This window comes from Rutidosis leptorrhynchoides, chromosome 2 (genome assembly GCF_046630445.1).
Source record: "Rutidosis leptorrhynchoides isolate AG116_Rl617_1_P2 chromosome 2, CSIRO_AGI_Rlap_v1, whole genome shotgun sequence".
Classification (NCBI taxonomy): domain Eukaryota; kingdom Viridiplantae; phylum Streptophyta; class Magnoliopsida; order Asterales; family Asteraceae; genus Rutidosis; species Rutidosis leptorrhynchoides.
In genome coordinates, this window is record NC_092334.1 from 506,950,448 (window position 1) to 506,958,099 (window position 7,652).

The following is a 7,652-nucleotide window of genomic DNA, read 5'->3' on the forward strand; positions in this document are numbered from 1 at the left end:
CCCCTATACACTGAAATGTATATATACATTTATTTACATGGATTTGACTAACTAATGCCTTATAGGCATAAGATAAGCTGCTCCATTAAATATAGTAAAACTTTCTAAACTTAACATAAAAATAATTTAATAAACTTAACAATTTTCATTTATACATATACATTTATTATGATTCATCAAGATTTATGGAAATTGTTGTTCGTTTAATACATCTTATTTCATTCCCTAAGTGCACAAATTAGAAAATCCTTATTTACATTTACATATCTATAGTTTCTATTAAAATCCTATAATGATGATATCATTATTAAGCTATTTCCTTTGTTACGAAAAAATCAAAAATAAAAAGAAAAAAATTTAAGCCATCTTAATGATGTCATTAACATTAATTAAATATTTTATTATTTATTTAGAGTTTTTATCATATATACCCTTCTTAACTTTAATAATAACATATTAACCTACTTAAATATAATTATATCATATGAGCCCATTTTAAACATATAAATTCATCATATTTACTCATTTATTCAATCTTAATGTGATACATCTTTATGCCCTAATTTTTTTAGCGGCAATTATTCATGTTTGCTTTTTTTTCTTCTCCAAGATATGTACTATGATATTAACTACCATAATCAATACATGCTAATCATCTAATCCTCAACGGTATAAAGCTATTATAAGGTGAGAATACATAATGTGATCACTATTAGTTATCTTTATATATCTTTAGCTGACTGGAACTTTTTTTTACATACATATACAACGATATTACTACAATAATGAAAATGATAATGATCCACCTTTCTATTTTGGGTTGTCCCATTTCAAGTATCTGATTGATATTTCAATCAATCAAAGATGTTATTCTGGAGAGAGAAGATTTCTGATTGGTGGAGAATGGAGTTAGTGGAATTTCCTAAAACTTTGTGCAAAAAGTAACTGAATACTTGTAGTCGGACGGAAAGAGTATTATTATTATATTATTATTATTCAAATATAGGTTTTATTTACGGGATTAATTATGTTACATATGTATGCGAAATACATGTCTCAATAAAATGTTGTAATGTAATTTTATGATAAGAAAAATAATTGTGATCAAATTTGAAAGTAAGTGGTGTGAGAATAAATGTAGTTCATTTATTCTGACTAAGTTAAGTATATCAATATATTTGTAAAAACAACGACAAGTTTCTTAGTCGGAATATGTGGTTCCATGAGTCATTAAACTAAATGACTTTAGCATTTACGTTCACTTAATACATAAAACACATCGTTAAACTGTTTCATTTAAACAAACCCGTGATTCCACGGGTCATTTCACTAGTATATTATATTATTCTCCCATTTCAATTTAATAGCCTGTAGACATAAAACAAACAATTAAAAATATAATTATTGCATTGTACTTTTTATTTATTTACATTTTTATCCCTTATCTTTTAGTACTTTTTATTTTGTTTTAGATAAATAAGAGTATAAAGGAATCTCACAAAATTATTTTATTTATTTTTAGATGTTGAATATTAATTTGAGATAACTTAAAAAATAAATATGAACTATTAATTTAGACGGATGTAGTAATTCATTATATGGTTTTAAGGAAAAAGTATGTATAATGATAAATGCATTTGTAAAGTTGTAATAGTAAGTGTGTTTGTATATATCTATATTTATCTATTTATATATGTATTTCAGATATTGATAGATATATTCATTGATGAAAATTTTTATCCATATCCGTATCCATTTAACTTAGCCATGTTCATCATAAATCGGTGAATCAAATGAATATCTACTGAATCAGATGGTCATTGTCATCCCGAAAAATTATACTTACCACTCTTTAACTACTCTTTAATGGTCGACACTCACTTTAATTCCTTTTTTCCGTGATCCATCTTATCAAATTCAATAACCCACAATATCATCATCATGTGATCTGGTACTTCTTAGGCCAAATCATCAAACGATATTCTCATATCATCACTCTAATGTTGTCACTAACCATATATTAAAATAATCTAATATATTAAGAAATATGAGACCGATAGCTAACGTTTGTGCTATATTGCACAATAAGTCACTTAAACGAGGCCTTAGCTTAAGGCACATCCATTTAAATGGTCAGAACGATAGGTGTATTTGGTGTTTGGATGATATCGAATATATTTCACACTTTCTTTTATATTGTCGACCTTTCTAAATTTGCTCCACTTTATTTAGTTCGTGGTTTATCTCGTGGCTCGTGGGTGATACCCTTTTCCGTCTCAAACTTCTCCTTAGATTGGTATTCGAGTATGGGGATCAAGTATTCAAGTTTTAGAGTTTAACTAGATTTAAGAGCCCGTGCGTTACACGGGGATTCTTCCGCAAACAATCTTGAATCACAAAATGATATATCAAGTAACGATATTATACGGACAGTGTCACAATTACTTTTGTGGGTGAATTCGTTAAGTAATTTTTTTTTTACACAAACACGTCACCAAGAGTTGGATAACTTAAACTTTGTTTTAGACATAACACACAGATTGACAAAAATAAATAGGACATGATAATTGTTTAAGAGCACGTGCGTTGTAACCCTAGGATCGTAAATTATACCATACGCGCTCTAAACACCCTATAGTTAGTTCCTTTACATTATACGCGCTCTTTACACCTGTATTTGTTTTGATTCTTGTATAACAAACACAGTACTGTAATTTGAATACATAAGAATAAGATAAGACATACATTCTATCACGATATACGAATTTCAGTTGATTTTGAAATCAAAAGTCAAGTAGCAACAATTTGATGTGTTTATATTTAGAGAGTAAACTTGAATGTTAGGACCAAAGCATTAATTATTATCAGTTATGGCAACACAATCAACGTAGAGTGCATAAATTTTAAGAAGAAAAAAGGTCAACATTTGTTGTAAAACCCGTATCACCAACGATGCTACCGAATGCACATCAAATGAATCGGATGATCATAATCCCATTGAGAATAATGTCCCTAAAAACCATAAAACCATATATAATAGAAATTAGTAAAAAATCCTAATTTATGTATATACAAACAATAACATATTAGTTTGTGTTTATTAAGATTAGTAAAAATAGGGTCAAAACTTTATGATGAAATACCTTTTCCAAATTCAAATCTAAGCATTATCAGACCAAGGTAACTTTTCATCTCTTATTGATTATTCAATATTTGACTCGAGAAAAGATTCATTTAAAGCTAATGAAAAATCACTATCAACAACAGAGTTAAATATGTAAAATCCATACCATAACGGAATAATAAACATACACAAAACTCAAACAATTGAAAGGATGTTATACAAAACCTAAACATTTTTTTAAAATCATAAGTGTATCACGGAGACAAATCTATGAAATTGATCCCTAAACTATAAACAAAACCTTAAACTTACAAATTAGAAAGCCATAGGCCTTCAATCCATGTATAAAACCTTCAAACCTGATTCTTAGAGCTCGATTAACATGCATATACATCAATCAGTTCAAACGAATATGAATAATTGAAAAGGATACATCATTTTGTATACATGAAGTAATACCAGGCAATGAAAAAGATCTTAATCTTTTGTTTCAATTAATCAATTTATAACCCAATGCAAAATAAGCAAATTATGTATTTAAGGTTATAGTTGTTAACTAATGATTTACCTTCAACGCTACTTGAATATGCTTTATCTCCAACGCTTGCATCTGTTACAAAAAATGTAAGACCCAAGTTCGAATGGTACATAATTGTGAATATAATAAAAGCTGCCAGCATCAGTTCCAGCAGGGGGCCGCGGCGTGACCAATAGGTCCGCGGCGCGACCAGTCTCAGATGCTGATTATTTTGCTTTATTAAAATTGAAGAAGGGTATTTTGGTACTTTGGCGTGATAGACGAATTTAAAGCACAAGATCAGATCTAGTGGTGTCATTACTCTACTTTCAACCACCTTATCTCTTCCACTTTAATCCTAGAGAGAGAGTTAGAGTTTTAGAGTGAGAGAGCTCACTTTGGGGAAGAAGAAGACCGAATCTCGCCCGAGCCCAAGTTTTAAAGTTGTTCTCTACGTCTCTAGCTACGATTTGATAGTGTTGGTAAGTCCTAACTCCGTATTTTGAGTTTAATTTGATTTATGGCTAGGGTTTTGTCATTTAAGACTTGTAAGACCCATTTGGGGGTTAAATAGGCGAAATTGGGTTAAGTTGATGTAAGAAAACCCTAAGGTGTTGTAATATAGGGTTTGGTCTTGTGTTTTGTTGATTGTAGAGTTAATTGTGTTGTTAAACCCCTAATACACTTATGTGTTAGTGAAAGTTTTGTTAAAAGAGTTCAAGTTTGACCAAATAGCGGGTCTTGACTTTAAAATGGGTCAAATGTGTAATGATTGACCTAATTGGGCAAAGTGGGTGTGAAATGCCCTAAGTTTGTGTTAGTTGGTGTTGTAAGACCTTAATCACTAGCTTTTAGTGATTAATGATGAGTCTTGGCCTCGAATGGGCGGTTTTCGTGTAAATGGGCCATTTAATGCAAATGGGTCATTAAATGTGCAATAGTAAATTGTTGGTGTTTAGTCCAACGAGTTGTATGTTAATTATATACATAATGTAATAGGTACGTTGCATTGAAGGTTGCGAGCTTGATTTCTAATTCACCAAAGGCTTTAAGGTGAGTGGAATAATTATGCATGTATGTATATAGTGTATTTATCTGTGAATGTTATGGTATGAACCAACGAGCCGGTATTACCATAACATGTATGTGACGAGTGTCATGATGTGAACCACGAGCCGGTAGCATCAAAGTGTGAACCACGAGCCGGTAGCACTATAAAATGAAGTGTGAACCACGAGCTGGTAGCACTAAAAAATAAGGCGTGAACCACGAGCCAGTTGCACCAAAGTGTGAACCAAAGAGCCGGTAGCACTATAAAGGAGTATGACTCATATGCGTAGTGGCGTGAACCAAAGAGCCGGTAGAGTCATAACATTTCGTATGGTGTGAAACATGAGCCGGTAGCACCATAGTGTTTATAAATAACCATATAACTTGTGTATGTATTGTAGTGTAGCACATTATATTGTTTGGCGTATATGCTATTGTGTATGCTAGTTGAGGCACTTGAGGTTATTAGCCTTATACTCGGAGTTAGTATGCTAATTATTGCTAGCACGTATGCGGTATATGAGTAAGTGGTTGCAAGTAGGTACATTATATATGTATGTGTATAACTATTGCATTCACTAAGCGTTTTGCTTACCCTCTCGTTGTTTACTCTTTTTAGACTCCGACGTGGACAAAGGAAAGGGTATACGTTTGGACTAGCGATCTCTCTTATCGATTATGCTAGAGAATAGATTTTGAAGTTCGACCTAAGTTTGGGTAGATTAATCCCAAACACCATGCTCGAGTTTTGTTTGGTAATTAAACTTGTCGGTCGAAACTTATATTTTGAAGTGTAAGTGGGTGAATGATGCCCGGTGGTCAAATACTTGAACGAGAGTCTTAAAACTTGTAAACTTTGCTTACTTATGTGGCGTGAAACCCCTTTGAAATGTTTTTTTATCGTATTCGCGCAAATTGGCACTTGTGTAAATTTTGTTAACCTAGAATCAGCTCCAGGGTGTTACCGCACCGCGACCCCTTTGGGGCACGCCGCGACCTTAAACGCATTTTGGTAACAGATTTTTGATGGGTTCTGACCTTCAGTTTCCGTTGTGGGCCGCGCCGCGGTAATTGCCTGACAGGCTTGGCCTGTCCAAGTTTAAAAAAAAAAAATTGTAATGTTTAACGGGTTGGGTCGTTACAAATGGTATCGGAGCATGGTCTTAGGGATTTAGGCGACTTGAGATAGGTGCCTAGACTTAGACTTTATTGCGTATGTGTTTTATGCGGGACTTGTAGGAGACGGGTCGGACTGGGAATTGGTTAGTGCTTAGGTTTATGTGAACTAACCTTGCGCTAATTGTTTTGTGTTGTGTTTGCAATCATCAAGCGAGATATACGTCATACTAGCAAGTTAATGCGACGTGTTCGCGTAACAATGACTAGCTACCATTGTTACGGGTTCAAGTCGTGTCAAGCAAGCGATGTACGATGATTGTTGAGCAAGATGGGGCGGTGTGGTATATTTATGTCTTGTCCTTCGTTTCGTTGTTTAACTTAGTTCGTTTTATAGAATGAAGATGAGAAACGGACACGACACCAATGACGGAGGCCCGAGCGAGGACTCCGAATTCGCGGCCAAAGTTGAGGCCATCTTTAAAAAGCAAAAAAGCAGAATTTCTCGACGATGTTCGAAAGTTTTTCCAAGAATCGGTTGATGGGCAAGTAACCGAGTTAATCAATGAGCGAATGAATGCCGCGATCGAAAAGGCATTAGAAGCTAGAAACATTTATCTTCGGGGCGAAGGGGGTGATGGTAATGGTGGATATGGAAGGCAAGACTTCCATTACAAAAATTTCAAGGATACTCAACCTCCTATGTTTAATGGGGTAAGCGATCCGTTGAAGAGTACATGTTGGATCTCCGACATTGAGGGGGATTTCCGTACCGCGGAATGTCATCCCAAGAAGAAGACGAGGTATGGTTCTAGCATGTTGCGTGAGGAGGCGAAGTTGTGGTGGGATGATAAAATTCAATTGTATAGTGAAGAACAATGCATGAGCTTGTCGTGGGAGGAGTTTAAAAAGGAGTTCTTTGTTGAATATCGAACTCAAGCCGACCTAAACACAATCCGGGATGAGTTGCGCGATTTGCGACAAGGTTCGATGGACTTGGTTACTCTCAAGTCTACTTTCTTGTCAAAGACTCGTTTTTGTCCGGAGTACGTCGGTGATGACCGAATGTTGATGTTAGATTTCTATCACACTTTAAACGATGAGTTGAAATGTAAGATTAGTCGGGGAATGGCTAAGTCTTTTGAAGAGTTGTATGAGTTGGCTCGGGGTTTAGAACCGGAAGTCCCAAAAAGAAGTGATTTCTCTTTCTCTAAGAGAAAATTCGAAGGCTCGAGTCATTCGAGTTTTTCAAGCAAGAAGAACAAGAAGGGTTCCGAGAGTGTTAATAGTGTGAAGAAAGGTGGTTCTTTGAGTTTTGGACCCACGTGTTTTAATTGTGGTCAAAAGGGGCACATGGCTCGTGATTGTACCAAATCATCGAACAAACTTACTTGTTTCAATTGTCAAAAGGAAGGGCACCGAAGGACGGAATGTCCCGAATTGAGAGATGACCAAGTTAAGAAGCTAGAGAAAGCGGCGGGCATGGCTAGGGTTCGCAACTACTTGATGACCCATGACGAAGTCAAACAATCTAATGAAGTTATCTCAGGTACTTTCATGGTTAACTCTAATCCGGCAAGGATACTATTTGATAGTGGTGCTAATTTATCGTTTGTGTCTCCGTGATTTGTGTCTAAGCTTAACAAACTGCTAGCTAAGTTAAGTCATCTGGTAGAAGTCGAAATAGCGAATGGTAAGACGGTGCTAGGGGTTGATGTGTGTAATGATTGTAATGTCATATTTGGTGCCGAAACGTTTAAAATTGATCTCATTCCGATGACTTTGGGTGAGTTTGATATTGTTGTGGGTATGGATTGGCTCAATCGTTATAGGGCTGATATTGCA